General features: G+C 41.8%; 1 protein-coding gene across 1 annotated transcript in view; it reads left to right on the top strand.

Moving 5' to 3' along the window:
- The window catches only part of IRS1 (insulin receptor substrate 1), a 63,994-nt gene extending 47,942 nt beyond the window's left edge, over positions 1-16,052 (top strand). Inside the window, exon 2 of the mRNA XM_082841302.1 lies at positions 15,023-16,052. The gene's annotated coding sequence lies outside the window, so the exon portion shown is untranslated. The remainder of the gene's footprint in view (positions 1-15,022) is intronic.
- Positions 16,053-16,421: the final 369 nt, after the last annotated feature.

Here is a 16,421-nt window from a genome sequence, read left to right as displayed (position 1 = left end):
GTGGCACTGGGGGAGCTAAGATCTTACCACTGTGCGGTGCCCACGTGGGTCCAACAGCGAGTGTCCTGCAGGCAGTTTCACTTCCTGTTGTATCCCAGAGATCTTGGTGAAATGTGTTCCCACTCTGTCCCAACTGGGTAGGGTAACAAGTCATGTGAATGACACGGCGTGTGAATTGCACTGCCCAGCCAGTGATTTCGGAATTAGCTCTTGGGAGCATCTCTGGCCACCTCATCATGTTCCTGCTGTTTCCTAAAGCCATTAAGAAATGTTTGCTTGTCTTGCCTGGGCTTGTGTTCCAGACCCAAAAACTTGTACCTCCTGGTCAGAGAGCACAGGGTCCTGCCCAGTGAATGAAATTACCATCTAATAATGAAGGCCTTTGTACTCCTGTGAAACTTTATTGATGGGGAAATGGAATCTTGTAAACTGACTTCCTGATAAATCAGACTGATGGGCACGCTCTGGACTTGGGGCTGTTTGCCTTCCTTTAGAGATTGGGACCAGTTTGCTACCACCTGTTGACCTGAATGGAAATTATTAGCACCCACAGACTATCTTTTTTGTGCTTATTTTTCAGTCTTTTCCAAATTTTGATACCTTTAAGTCATGATGGCTTTGCTGCTTCCCCTGTTACTACCCAATGTGCTGCTTCCAGATCTTCCTGTGCGCACGTTGATGGTCCTGGGGTGAGATATCTGCATGTGGAATCATCCTTGTCCTTAAGAAAGATTTTAGAGGATGAATTAATACTCCTGGGAAGCATATTTTGATATCAGTACTTTTGGTATTTCAGAGTTAAAGGTGCCGTAGATTGTTATAGTCATTGAATTGTTATGTTGAGTCTGCTCATTTATTTGAGATAAAATCTGAGTAGGCAATTTGGCGGCTTTTACCACCTGCGGGTCCCCCCAAATAATAAAGATGCAATGTTGAGAATTAACCTCTGATTTATGCCTTGTGGTTTATTTGGTAAAAGACGGCAGAGGGCAGGATGCATACATTTCATTGAGTTGGGGGAATGCCCGTTTATTTTGGTTCTGTCATCTGTGAGCTAACACACATGGCCCTCCTCAGTTCCTCTTGAGCAAAACTGCCAGACATCAAAGTAATCAGCATTCATTTTTGAAAGAGATAGGAATGTATTGGGTCACAGTTTCCATCCCCCTTCTCCCAATCCAACAGTCTCAGTCTCCGATGGCCTGAACACTAGACAGGGTACGAACCCATCAGTGTGGAGTCTCTTAAGGACATCTACAGTAACTCTTGTTATCTTCCCCAGTGTCCTCTCTGCAATCATCCAGATCCTATGTGTTGTTCCAGGGCCCTGGAGGCGGAGCTTTCTTATTCTTCTCCAGTTAACTCTTCTAGAACCTTTTCCACCTGGAAATTTTCCTTCGTGTTTCAATTCAAAGCTGTTTTTGCAGTTTGAGCCCATTTACCCTATGGAGATGAAGAACAGATGGCTTACAGGGTAGTCCTCCTTATAACTCCCCAGCTAAGCCCTCTTATTATTCTTTTCTATCAATTAAATGGTGTGTTTTCTCTTTTAGGTTCTTTACTCCTTTGCTACTCGAAGTGTGGTCTCAGATCAGCAGCCCTGGCGTTACCTGGGAGCTGGTTAGAAATGCAGAATCTTGGGTCCCACCCCAAACCTAGAGAATCAAAATCGGCATTTTAACCAAATCTTCAGGAGACCCTAAGCACATTAAAGTGCGACAAGCACCACTTTATTTTACTCTTCGTAATTTGGTTATTATTTTCTCTATGCTTTTCTCTAGTGCGCCTTAACAGTGGAGGCCAAAGTCAGACATGGTATCAATAATACAAGAGTGGAAATATTTTTAGCAAGTGTTTGTCTATCTCAATTCCCGTGAATATTTTGAACTGATGATGTTAAAATATTTAAATATTTTGAACTAGATGTTAAAATATTTTGAACTAAATTGATGTGTAATCTTCATTTACAAGAAATGTGTAGTCTTCAGAGACTTTGGGGGAGGTCCTTTTCTGCTGTGTCTTGACATGCGTCACCTAAAGAAACCCCTCACTGTAGTTGAGTGACTTGGCTGCCAGGAATCTTGCTTTGCACTTATACTGAATACCACCCTGTCTTCTTCTTCTATTGGGATCGTTTTGTTTTTCTAAAGAGTTGGGCTCTTGAGATTTTAATGACTCATGGTTAGAAAGAGTGCTACTTTGGGGGTGGGGAAACTCCAAGTCTCACCCCAATGCTGCCACTAACCAGTTTCATGAGCTTGGGCAACTCATTTAATTATGATTTTAACTCTTATCTAACCACACGATCAAGAAAGTCCTGATAATACTAGGCCTGGGACTGCTTTGATTGTTCTGTTCCTATTAATCCATGAACCCTTTATACAGTGACTTGGTCATGGAGTAGAAGTTGCCTATAGAAATAGGAATGGGGCATCTAAAACAAAAATTGGGATAATTGTCATCCAGATATGTATTTTGATTAGTCACTGTCCAAACCTCCTTACCACTTTGATAGAACTCTCAGGTGGGAAAAACTTGCTAAGTTGATTTTTTTTTTTTTATTGAAGTATAGTTGATTTACAATATTGTGTTAATTTCTGGTGTACAGCAAGGTGATTCAAATACATACATATATATGTATATATATATATATATTCTTTTCCATTATGGTTTATTACAGGATATTGAATATAGTTCCCTGTGCTATACAGTAGGACCTTGTTTATTTTATATATAGTAGTGTGTATCTGCTAATCCCAAACTCCTAATTTATCCCCCCTTTTCCCTTTGGTAACCATAAATTTGTTTTCTGTCTGTGAGTCTGTTTCTGTTTTGTAAATAAGTTCATTTGTATCATATTTTAGATTCCACACATAAGTGATATCATATTAGTTGAATTTTTGTTGAGTTTTCCTTCTGTTTCTTGGCTCTATCCCTGGAAGAAGTGCTACTAAACCACTAAATGGTCAAAGGCAGGGGCAGAAGGCCACCATGGGGAAGGGTCCCAGCTTTTTTACTCATGTCCAGTGGTTCTCAAGTCACCTTCCTATTGACTCTCTCTAGCTGTGCATTAGAATGGGAAATTAGCAAGGGTCTGGTTGCTCTCAAGGCTTGCACCTCTGTTGAAAGACTCTGGGAGAGCCTTTATTTCTACTGGAAGTTCTCTAGGGAGGCTCCAAGAACAAATGGTGTGTGGTAAGTCAGTGGCTGTGTTTAGAGGCCCTGTTAGGAACTGTGATGGTTGGGAGTGAGGAGAGCTGAGAATGGGAAGGCAGGAAGAAAGGAGCATCTCTGAAGACTCTGTCTTGGCCTGGACCTTGACCTAGTCACGTTCTTCCTTAACTTGTTAAGGAAAAAAAGCATGGAGAAACCAAGCAAACAGGTAGGCCATTGTCCATTGGTGACATGGTTTTACAGAAAAAATGTAAGGCAGTTTCTGAGCAGAATTAAGCAAAGCTCATCATAGAGCTGTTAATTAAGTGTTAATTATAGCCTGTCTCTGGTGGATAGTAATATTGAAATTGTGTGATTCGGTTTTATTTTGAAGGCATTTTGTCAGCGGCTCAGGCTACAGTCTAGAAAGAAGAGAAGCTGTTGTTTTCTTTGTGTACCTTAGGACCACAGCAGCTTCTGTGGCCTATATTGAAAGAGGATCTGTTCTTATCACCATTACCTTAGGATTCATTCAGAAAAACTTCATATCTAACTACCTGGAAATCAACTTGTTCTCTCTGTTCATTGTCTAGATTTTAGGCTTTCGAACACTGTATCCTCTCATCGATGATGGTACAAGTGCAGTGCCCTGCACCACAACCCCCCACCCCGACCCTGCTATTTTTCTTCAAGTTTAAGTTTAGGGAAAACAGACCTAAAAGTGTCTTCCTGGGAACACATCTTATATTTAGAAATTCCAGTTGCTGTTTCTATCTCGGTCTTGTACTTTGACTATTTTTTTTGTAATAAATCATCTTCCAAGGTGGGTATTTATTTCATCAAGTGAAAAAACAAAACAAAACAAAACATGTGGGTGACTTACGAGTAGCCTCTTAGAGAACAAAGTCAGTGGATGTATTTTAAAAAGTCAACTAACTCTGGAACCGAGGGGACCTAATCCTTAATTTTTTTGTTTGTTTGTTTTAACTCCCAGACATTTGAAGGGCAATGAGGGGGACTAATAGTAACAAGTAACATAAGGAAGGTGTCTTCTGGTTCACAGTGTCCTTCTCTTGTTATCTCATTGAGTTTTACAAATGATTGTGAGGACAAGCTATTTTCTTCACTTTATTACACTGTGGAGGCAAAATTAGGTCAAATGCCTGGTCCAGGACCATACAGAAGGTCCTGGCTAAGCTGGGCAGAGATACAGACCTGGGTGTGATCAGATGTATTTCCTTGTGGGGTTGATCTCTTTTCCGTGGTCAGAATAGGGGAGCAGCATCACACCCTGCTGGTCTTCCCCCAATTCTGTTGCTCTGGCCTCAGTAATCCTGGTATTCTCCCCGCTTCAGTCAGTGTTTTGCATTGCATCCGGAAGGTTCCTGTTTTCCTTTGGAGCAGGGACATATGAAAACATGGGGCAGGACTGGTTAATCAGATTAACCAGCTAGCTTCTAGTAAAAAGGTTGCGAGGGAGGGGGATGCAGTAGAGGTAACTTTCCATCAGTGGTAAATTGGGAGGCACCCACTGGGACTCTGAGGTCATGGTGTGACGGTCAGCAATAAAGCAAGCCTCGGAACAGGAACACTTCTTCCCTCCAACTCTTCCCTAGAAGAGTACTCGGGAAGTGATGGATGTGAACTCCAGAAACAGCTGACGAGTGTGTGCATGGCTTCCTCCGTTTTCTCAGCTACAGGCAATGGCTCTGGAACATGGTTTCTCAGCCTCAGCACTACTGACCTTTTGGGCCAGGTAATTCTTTGTTGTAGGCGGCCACCCTGTGCACTGTAGGACGTTTGGTAGTATCCCTGGCCTCTACCTACTGAATGCCAATAGCATCTCTCTCACCTTACCCCAACCCCAGATGTGACAACCGAAAGTGTTACCAGGCACGGATAAGTGTCCATCGAAAGGAGAAATTATTCCTACCCCCTCAAATTGAGAACTGTTGCTCTAGAGACTTTGTGGAATGCTTGGAGGCCAGAGGGTCTCTTTTATGAGAAGTGGGTTTAGCCCCACGAGCACACTTCAGTCCCGATGACTCCTGCCTGGCACTCCAGTGGGCCTGGGGGTCGCCTTCACAGACCCATTTACCTCGCTTGGGACTGTGATCCCCTCAGTCACTGATCAGTATTCTTCATAAGGGTTCCTCAGTTAAGAGTTGTCACCACCTCTTCATTAGGATTTTGACCCAACTGTCCTCAGACTGCTTCTGGTTCATCCAGCCAACTAGCTCAGTACTGCGCTAACACGATGCGCTTAATTCAGCATGCTGGTAGGAAACTATTTAGCAAATGCCATTTTCCAAGTCAAAAAGGACAAGGCCGAGATGTCAGATAATGGAGAAAAGAGGGAGGAACAGGGCACAGTGGAAGCGAGACTTGAAAGGTGAAAGCAAAGGACCAGGAGCTTGGGGTCAGTGGGCGAAACGTCTGCCCCTCTTCGTCAACTGGAAGAATTTGCCTCCTTAGCTGAGACAAAAAAGAAGTGTTTGCAGTTAGTTAGAAATCTGCACCATTGTCTGCTTCAAAGACCTTCGAGATGCGAGCGATGTGTACATGATCAATTATTTCAGATTATCTTTCCGATTTCTTCCCCTCCTTTTCCAGCTGCCAACGATTAGATGTGTGCATCTGGTAGCAATTTCAGTTTTTCGTCAAGTTACTCAGGCAGCATCGGCTGGCTGTGCCCCTCTCCTGTTCGGTTCCTTCAGATGAGAGATTGGGGAAAAGAATTCGGAAACAAAAGCCGCCCAATTCCTTCCCCGACAATTAGAAACATGCTTTGGCACCTGGAAATCGTGCATAAGAACCTCATTGAACATCCATTTAAGCCTATTCATGAGAATTCTTTGTAAATTCTTTCCTGTAGCATTATAAGTCTTTCATTAGCCGACTTTAGAAAGGGTGGGGGTACTTCAAGCTTCTAATTTCTTCTGGGAAAGCAACAGAAGAAGTGGCCTTTCCGTGACATTTCTGTGGATGGCATTCACTGAAGACCTGCTCAAAGATCTGCTAACGCTCTCCGTCCCGGTATTTAACTGGAGCTGTGCCCTTTGTAAGTAAGCAGGTCTTTGTCTAAAATCGTGTCACAGGGTCATATTTTTAGCTTTACTGCTACTACTTTTACGTTTTGTTCTGGCCTTGCCCCCGTACCCACCTCCTTTCTGAAATAACTTTGTCTCTCTTCCCAAGATACGTCCTGACCTTGGCTCCACCTTTGGTCCTTGGCTGCCGTCTGGTCTGTGGATTCTTTATTGCTTCCTCTTCCCACCAGGGCGTTTTGGGCTGGTGTGTATTCAGGTATCCAGAGAGGATATGAGATCCAAGGATTTCTAGTTGTTCATGACAGTGGTTCCAGTAAGATTTAATGACTGAGGGCTTATTATGTGTGAAACACAATGACGAGACCTTTTCATGTATTATCTCATTGAACCTCAGTGATAACCCTATGGAATGGGCACCGTTAGCCCCATGTTACAGGTGAAAAGATTGAGATTTAGGAGGGTTGGTAACTTTCCCAAAATGACAGAGAGAAGGGTAACGAGAGTAGAGATAATGTACATTGTCAGTCTTTTTTAAAATTTTAACTTGGAAATAAGCCCTGAGTTAAAATTGATCAGTCTTTAAAAAGCATTAGCAGCCATGTAATGGCTCTATCTTCATTCTCAAAATAACCTGCCTGGACGGGGTTTCCTAAATTACATTTTAGAATTCAAAATTGCTTACAGGTTACTCACGTATCACTCAGGTAGTGGCAACCCAAGGGAAACACATTTATTCTGTTACTTTATTGTAAGCAACACGATGCTCATCTTTAAAGTAAGCCAATTATTTTAGAACCTCTGGCCTTCTGTAGTCTAAGGTGGATGGTCCAGTTTTCCATCCTCCCTCACATTGACTTTTGTTTAATTATTGCTCTCATAGCCCAGAGATCTTTATGCCTTGCATGTCTTTAACAAGAATTCTTAAGATAAAATGAATGAGAATTGTGGGTTGAATACATTTGAAATACGCTGCCATATACTTATATATTTATGATCTGTTTCAGTTGGTTTCAGAGAGCATTCTTTCATGATTTAGACTGCTTAAGAAAAAAAAGGGGGGGGGGACAGCTCGCTTAACTTCAAAGAATCCCAGATGAAATTCTGCCCAACATTCCCCCTTGGTATACTCAAAGCAAGAAGACAGACAAAGGCTAAAACCTTTTTGTTTGTGATTTATGCTGATGCGTTTAAGGAGATGTTAATTAGAGGTGTGTAGTAGGGAAAGTTTCCTTCTGAGCTTGACCTTCTTACGAACAGCTGGGAATGGCCCTGTCCTGTGTTAGGCCAGTTTAATGACCAAAACACCTACAGGAAGGAGATCAGGGCCACATGGCTGAGGTACCTCTTGGTTCCTTTGAAAGATGCTTGTTCAGTTCAGTACATTTTTCTTGCATTACCAGCCTCTTCCATAAAGTCAACCGCAACCTGTATTATCGGGGACTCCGACTAAAACTTGCAGTAACTAGGAAATAAATTAAACACGGGTTTTCCCTTTTCTCCAGCTGCCAAAAGTGATGTCAGTGGCGTTAATGATCCTTGCCTCTGCCCTCTGCAGACGGTAGGGCTGTCTGTGAGAACACTTGTTCTGTGCTCTGGTTCCTGGGCTGTTACAGAAAAGCTGATGATGGTAGATGAGAGACAATTGAGCAGCCGGACAATTACTAGAAGGTAAAGTCAGGCACTTGCTTCCTTCAATTTATGAGATGATTCCGGGGAGTGGGCAAAGAATGCGACCTCTATGAAGTATTTAACGGAAAAAGTAAAGGCAAGGGGACTAGGTCTGCTTGCTTCTCCTTTTGCCTAATTGCGGAAACGGTATTGCAAACACCATGTTGTAAACGAAGCCGTGATTTTCATTTAAGTCTAGTAGTTTGATATCAGAGCCAGACAAACAAAACCTATGTCCTGTATTTCTGAACATCACAAAAAAAAGAAAAAAACCAATGTGAAATTACAATATAAACCTCAGAGCTGGGATGGTACTTCCTGGGAGGCAGGAATCACTGCAGAATTAGCTCCCACGAAGGCAGGAGAAGGAGTGACTTTTATGACTTGTCTCCTCAGGTAGGGAAGATGATGTCCTGTTATTTTCATGTCTTCAAGCAACAGGTTTATTTTGGTTGAGCTCTGTTGAAATGAAAGCTTCCTGTCTCCCGGCACATGTGGTCTGACGTGAAATGTTAGAGGGATTGTTCTGAGTTCCTCTACCTTGACGATCATGTATGTGGGGACTTGTTAGAATTTGGGCAGAAGAGAGATCTGAGACATTTGGATTTACATTCTGGGGGGAGACCGTTATGGTATTGACCCCCACTTGCTTTATCTTTTAATTACCGTTTGCCTTATCAGCATGCTCTGTCTTTACTGAAAGGAATGGGCAATAACTGAAGTGTATATTCTTTGGCTTAAAAGATTTCTAAATGTTTATTCAGATTTCCTTAATAGATCGTTGACGGAATACTTTTCATTGTTGAGAACCATATGTTGTTGCTGTTTAAATCTATCTTCTCCATAAATCCCTAACTCTTTGGAAAAGTTTCCAGACCCTCCTCCCTCTGCCCTTTGTTGTTGGGGAAGGAGAAATCCACGGCACTGACAGCCTTCCCCCCCCCACCCCCCCCGCTGGACCACATCGGGAGCCCACAGGCGTGACGGTCGCCCTCCCTTTCTTCTTTCCTTTGCGTAATATGTGTGCCTGTCTTCACTGGTGGTCTCCTGAAGTCACCAGCCCTGCCAGAAGGTCTTTCCCTGGGACAAAAGGGGAACTGGAGCGAGATGGCCTCTCACATGTTGGCACCTCTCCCCGAATAGCCTTCCTTGGCAACTCTGCGCTCTGGAAGGGCTGGCCAGCAACCTTGTTATTTTCACCAGCCCTCCCCCATGTGACTCGCACCAGGCAAAACTGCTATTTAAGCAGCTCCATTAAAAAGCTCTGGCTTGGCCGATCGGTTACCCTTTGCCATTTAAGACCATGAAACCAAGTCTTTTCCAGCTCAATTCTGGCCTAAGATGTTGGTTTCCTTCCTTTAGCCAAAAACGGCTTTCTCCTTTCAACATAAAGTAGCAAACATCTTGGGTCTTATCTCTAACTTGACTTCTTTAGTTCAATCCTAACTTGATTTTTTTCTTTTTGGTGATTATGGTCTGAAGGCTTTAAAACAGAAGCCTTTTTCACTACTTAGATCTGTCCTTTCCCAAAGTCTCAGCTTGCCCCCATACCTCCCAGCCGTACCTTGTGAAGAGCAGAGAAATGTTCCCCTTGGCCCAAACTTCAAGCTCTCTGGATTTAACTTTCTTTTCTTTGGGTGATTACCGTAGCTAACAGAGCTGGGCTGGTAATGCTGCTTCCTCCCTAGATGCTACCATCAAACCCACATGGTAGAACCCAAGCTCTAAGTCAGGAAATTCCTTTCATAAGGGGTTTCACATTCCGTCAGATGCATCCATGCTTTCGTTTATCTATCGGAGATTGCATGGTGAATGGTAAAATAAGGAACACCTACACACTACCAGGACTCTAAATGTATTTGATACTGATGATTTAAAAAAAAAAAAATACTGGGCCTGTTTTTCAGATTTCAGGTACGCTTAAAAACAGAGTACTTTTGCAGTATGTTATACGGTGTTATAGGTAAGCATTCTGGAAGACTTGATCAGCTCTAAATTAGCGGTACCGTGAATTAACTACAGTAGCCTCAATGAGGTAGCTGAGGAAATGAACTGTGTTCATGGTTAGGGGTACACAGTTGAATATAATTGTGTGAAATGAGAAATCAACAGACCTGGGAAGACAGGATATAGGAAGATGTCACAGGTGCTGTGTTCAGCATCCTGCAAGGTGCAGAGCTCCCTACCCACCTCTCTGCTCTCACATCCCTTCCACCTTTTTTCTCCCTCTGATCCCAGCCAAAGGTAACCTTTTTCTCCTCCGAGAGTAGTCTCCCCCACCCTCCTGGCTCTTCTGAATACTTTGCCTGTGCCGCTCCCTTAAGGACTTAGGCTTTTGGAAACCAAACCCAGGAAGCCAGAGGGGTTTCTTTCTGCTTTCAAATTGTCATACTTCTCCCCATACACAATGAATTGGGAGGATGGGAAAGGGTAGAATACCAAGAAGGTTTAAAATGTTGGTTAACATTCTATCTTCTCATCACAGATTTTTCAGAATGGGAAAGATCTAAATGTGATTAAAACATTATTTCCTCGCAACTTAAAATATTTTTGACATTAAATATGGAATATTAAAAGTTCAAATCCTTTAAGTAAATAATGAAATCAGAACCATAGCTGAATAGTGGTGTTCCTTGGGTGACAGGAATTATAATGTTTATAATGAATTATATGTTTATTCCTTCTTTACATTTACTGTCTCATAAATTTTCTATATTACGCTCAAGATTTTTTTTTTTAAGTCACAGCTGTTTATGTTAAGGGAAAGAGAAATGTGCAGTTTTGACACATTTCTTCAAGTGGAGGAATTTATTTATATGAATTTTTCTAGTTGAATCTACAATATAAGATCTCAAACAATGATCTCCATTGAAGAAAAGTCATTACTAGAGTTACTTTTTTTTTCAAGCATAGTTGGATAAGGAAGAGTTTCTTTCTGGCTACATTTTCCTACATGACAGCAGCCAAGCAACTTACAATATTATACTCCCATCTCCTTAGTAAAAGCAGAAACCGCTAGTAACGTTCTAACCAGGTATTTTAACTATGTTGGGCTTAGCTCAACAAATGGACAGGAAGTTTCAAGGCATTTAAATACAAGATAAAAACTTTTAGCCAATGGGTTTGACTAAAAATGCATTGCTGAAAGGGTGTGGATCCTTCTCTTGTACTTATATCATAACCTTATGCTGTTTTCAGCTGCTTACTCAGTGGAGATGAATCAGTAGGCTGAGATAGTGTGAAGGGAAGTGGAAGCTTTGTTTTTCAGCTCTAGCCGGCATAGTTTAAGTGGGTCGAGTCCAGAAGATGTAAATTCCTGCTGGATACAATAGTGCAATAATCCATAGGTCTCAAGCAGCATTGCCCAAGTGTTGACTTATTTGATAATGCTTTAAAAATTACATTTTTCATTACTGGCAGCAGGATTAGGTGGGTTTTATCCTGTGAGAAGACGCATGCGGACCGTAGATGCTGATGTGGTGATGAAATTTTGTCAAAATGTAATTTCCTGCTACTAAATCTTGTGACAGGTGCATCGTATTTCTGGGTTCAGAAGTTATTCCCCAGTGATGTAACTAGAGAGAATGTATAACAGGAACATCACCATTTGATATTTGCACAGCTCTTCTCCAAGGATATGTTTTGCTTTTTCCGTTTCCAGTTTATGAGAGCTACAGATGAGTTTTTGTAAAACATTGTAGCAATATTTGCCTCATATGGTTGGTTGTGAGTCGATTGGAGTTGTAGATATAAAGTGCATTCAACACACATTACCCATGTCTTCTTTTTCAGCACGTGCGTTACAGCCTTTATCATTGTATATTTTTTTAATTTGTCACTCAACAGATGTTTATTGCATTTAATGACTGTGGGAGGCTAGTATTGCTTTTTTTTTTTACATATTCCCAAGTTACAAAGATGTATGAATAGCGATTATATTGCATGCAAACAAATATACACGGTTGCCCTTCTTCAAGTAAGTTGTTTTATTCAAGCGCAGCCCTTCTTGGTCGCAAGTGTGTGGAGGCGGGCATATAGACAGATGCACTGAAGTCCCAGGAGGCGGCTGCTAAGGTCTGTGTGTAGTGTTAGGAGAGTTCCTTTCTGACAAAACTCATTACAGCAATGGTAAACAGCTATGGTTTTGGAACTTTAGTGTTTGGAGTTCTTTGGCTTTCGATAATACCTCGCTGCGAACCATTATCCAGCTTAATCAGCTCTTTTACTCACCGTATTTGGCTCTCAAAGCTTTTTGGCTGTCTCCAAAGATCAAATGTGCCCTCAGACGGCCAAACTGGCTGCTATAGAGACCATTCAAAAGAATATGCCCAAGGCTGAGAAGGCAGTTGCAAGAAAGAAATGGGACTTGAAGAAGGCATTCCAAAAATGCTTCAAACAATGGCTACATGATTGGAATAAGTATGCAGACACCAAGGTGGCTGCAGGAAGGAAGAGTCCTCACTGAGGATGTCTGTTAAAAATCTTTGTCGTTTACTCAGTAGCTAAACTTTAGGTACAGACACACACACACACATACACACACCCTTGCACAAAGATAAACAGTTGTGAACTTCAGACTCTCTCTTTAAATTTTTCCAGGCCTCTATCGTCTGTTTATAGCTTCTGTTCCCATTTCCTCTATGTAAGCCTTGCCTACCACTTTCCCACTTTAACTTTTTGCTAGACTCCTAAGTTGATGGTGCTGGTAGGTAGCATTAGTGGCTGAGACATATGTTGATCAGGATTTACGATAAAGGCTTTGAAAAGTAGTATGCCGAGATTTTGGAGTGGAAGGTGTATGAAGGAATTGTTATATCCTTTTATTTCCTGCTCTTTGAACATACTACTTGTGGAAAATTACAAGGATGGCTTCTGAGTGGCCCAAAGCAATAGATTTCAGCATCTGGCGAAGCCATTTTTTTTTCTTTCTCTCCTCGAAGGGCCCCCCATTTCTGCCCTTCTGCATCCATGCAGGTTGGCACATGTGATGACACAACTGGATATAGTTTGTTCCTGTGCTAAGCTGTTCATTCAGCTGTTCTGGATGAGAGCCAGATGTAAGATGAAAAGCACATTGTGCATCCTTAACTTTGCCCCCATTTTACATAAATTGGTGGTTGGTTGGTTTGTCTCAAGCCTTTGTAATAAACTATGGCCTTCCTACTTAATTTTAGGCCGGGATGTATGAAGCTGTGTTAAGCGGTATGTAGATATCCCGGTAGGAACATTTTGGTAGATTGCAATATGAATTCAGGAGAAACTTGAAAGTACAGTTTTGAAAGGCCAGGTTTTCTTTCCCTTGTAGCTTTCACAGTAAATCCTGTTTCTCTGGCAATTAAAGAGATAAGCCTGGAGTGCTTTTTTTGTTTGTTTTTTTTTACCTTGGTGTCTCCATGTCAAGGCTTTATCTGTAAGTAGAAAAATAGACTTTCTCTGTCATTTAGGGGCGGAGTTAAGACTGTGAAATGAACAGAAATCTCCTGGTAAAACTGAGTCCTCATCTGGCAAGTTTCAACCTCCCTGAAAGCCATTCTGTACATGGTGAATGCTGGCTGGTCCCAGCCATACTCTCCTCCAAAGAGGAGAGGCAGAGAAAAGAAAAAGTGACGTTGGCCAACATTTACCTCGTGTGGATTTCCTAGTCTATCGCTGTCCTTGTGGCTGACCTGGATTGTTACTGCTTGCGTGTTGATCATATCACAAAGCATGTCCTTGTGGTCCCTTCACTTATTTAAAGACGTCTCGGCCTGTCCTTCAAGGTTCCTCACCACCCACCCCAACCTGCGTCTGTAGACGTCACTCCTCCTACCCCTTTGCAGATATCTTGTGCTCCGACAAAACCACATTCCTCACTTGGCCTGTCCAGGGCTGGGCTCTCATCCCACGGGGCCTCGTTTTGTCCTGCGCCCCCAGTGGGAAGTGTGCCTTGTCCCTTTCATTCGTTCTGCTCATATTTAGTGAGTTCCTGCTAGGTACCAGCCCTTGTGCTGGGCTCTGGAGATGCAGCGCTGAAACACCATCCCTGTTTCCGCATCCCCAAACTATTCCATTTCTGCCAAACCAAGCCGAGTGTGTCAACGAGGTGCTTCCATTCCTCTCGTAGCTAGAAGTGTCCTTCCCACCTCCGTACCTCCAGAGCTTTTTGCTTATGTGCCTCTATCCTGGGATTCACCCCGTTTCTACTTTGCATTCCGTCTGTCTGTAAGTGAAGCTTACCTTCCTTGCTGGAATTTCTAGAAAGCAGAGCCTATAGCAGAATTCACCTTTGTATCCTCCACAGTACTTAATGCAACCATTTACTCATTCAGCAGGTATGTTGATTAGCTACTCTGTGCCATCTACTGCTCAGGACATTCTATGAATGTTGACGTTTATAGATACCTTTTGGATGCATGAAAAATGGGGACCTCAGAAGGATTATCTAATGTTAAGACTTGAGAGCAAAAGAGGCTTTATGAGGTTGAAAAGGTGTCTCCTCTCTGGAGGGGAATGGGAAGCACCCCTTGAGGTTTGACTTTTTAAATTGCGTAGAAGAAATGTTGTATTTCTGCCAGAATAACTCGTTTCTGTTAGACCTAAATCGGAACCCCTTTCTTTAGTTAATGACTAACTAGGTCTCTTTTGCTTGGATCTCCTTTTGCGTCTAAAATTCTCCTGTCAACCGATGTCAGGTTAAAAACCGATTTCAGATTTTTGTAATGTTAAGCCCTGCAACTTCAAATTCTAAAGTCTGTAGTTGACTTTTAACCAAAAGAAGATTAAGCCTAGCCTGACTGTAACCTGCTTAGCATATTTTGTAGTTGTTTTACACAAATGCTGCAGTGGGCATTTTTGTTTTGATCATAAGAACATCAAAGTGTTTTGTATTGCTAAACTTCTGAAACCTCCAAATCACATCGATTGGTTTACTGACTTAATATTGACTATTTTGAGTTTGTGATTGCTTTAGCCTCTTGCATTTTGAAAGAAAGTTAAGTACAGTTTGTTGATTGTACTGAAGTCCTCAGTACTGCTTGTGCCTGTAGCTTCAGTTTATCTGAAGCTGCCCCCTTTAAAAGGTGCTGCCCCTTTTAAAAGAAGAACCCTAAAAAGCTATCAAACGTGCGTTTTGAGATGCCCGTGGTGACGAATTCTTTCGTTTTCCTTTTCAGAATGAAGACCTAAATGACCTCAGCAAATCCTCCTTTAACTCATGGGTACCCAGACTCTAAATATTTCATGATTCACAACCAGGACCTCACATCTTCCTCCTCAGTAGATGGTACGATGCACCCATTTCAGTTTGTTTACTTTACACAATCCTCAGGAGTTTGTTGACTGAACTGCACGTTCTATATCGTGCCAAGAAAAAAGCACTGTGACACCAGAACAATGAGTCTGCATAAACTTCATCTTCGACCTTAAGGACTTAGCTGGCCACATGAGCTGATGTGCCCCCCACCGTGCCACAAGAGAATGGGTTTACGCTCATTGCATTTACAAGACACATTTCATCTGCTGCTGAAACCGAGTACGACAGAGCATCATTGTAAATTATTTCATACGGAACTGTTTGCTTTGGGTGGAGAGAGTATTAAATATTTAACATAGGTTTTTGATTTATAAGTGTAATTTTTTTAATTAAAATGTAACTTTTCTTACAGCACATCTTTTTTTGGGATGTGGAACTGAGGTATACAATGTTCTGTTGTAAAGAGTGGAGCAAATGCTTAAAACAAGGCTAACAAGAGTAGAATAGGGTACGATCCTTGTTTTAAGATTGTAATTCAGAAAAGTAATATAATAAGAATCATAGTGCCATAGATGGTTCTCAATTGTATAGTTCTATTTGCTGATACTATCTCTTGTAATATAGCCCTGATGTTGAGCTGAGATCCTTTCAAGAGCTGATCTTAATTTCGTATTTTTTTTTTTTCTGTAAGGCAATAGGCCATGTTAATTAAACTGAAGAAGGATATATTCTACTGGGTATTTTCAAGTGTCAGCTTAAAATTGGCAATTGAATGGAAGCAAAATTACAAGAAAAGGCATTCAGTGTCTTCCATTGTATATACTGTAAAGAGGAGGCGACATGGGTGATCCCTTCGAATCAAAAGCTCTCTTTGGAATGAACAATGTGGGTGTTTGTAAATTCTGGAAATTTCTTTCTATTCATAATAAACTAGAGACTGTTGATCTTTTCTTCTCCCCTCCCCCACTTCTGTAAGCTTCCTGTTCCATTGCCACCATTTTTTTTTTCTGTTGCACACGTTAGGATCTTTCATTTCCTGCACTGTCTCTAGAAAGATGTAAGACAAGTGAATACTTTTCTTTCATTTCTAACCAGAAATTAAAATTCCAGAACGTGTTTTTTTTATCATGACCAGGGCTACATGTCACTTTCCTTAAGACTCTTATCTCGTGTTTTCTGAGAATGTCCAGTGTTACATTATTTAACTGAATGTAATTTGGTCCATTTGCCCTGGTGGCTACTGGCCTATGCGTGATTAGTTAATAAAACCCAGGGCGCAGAGAGCACATCAAAGCATAATGACCTGCTATGGAAGCATC

Source organism: Leucopleurus acutus (genome assembly GCF_964270905.1).
Source record: "Leucopleurus acutus genome assembly, chromosome: 6".
Classification (NCBI taxonomy): Eukaryota; Metazoa; Chordata; class Mammalia; order Artiodactyla; family Delphinidae; genus Leucopleurus; species Leucopleurus acutus.
The sequence above is the reverse complement of the archived record's forward strand: the minus strand, read 5'-3'. Positions and strand labels throughout refer to the sequence as shown.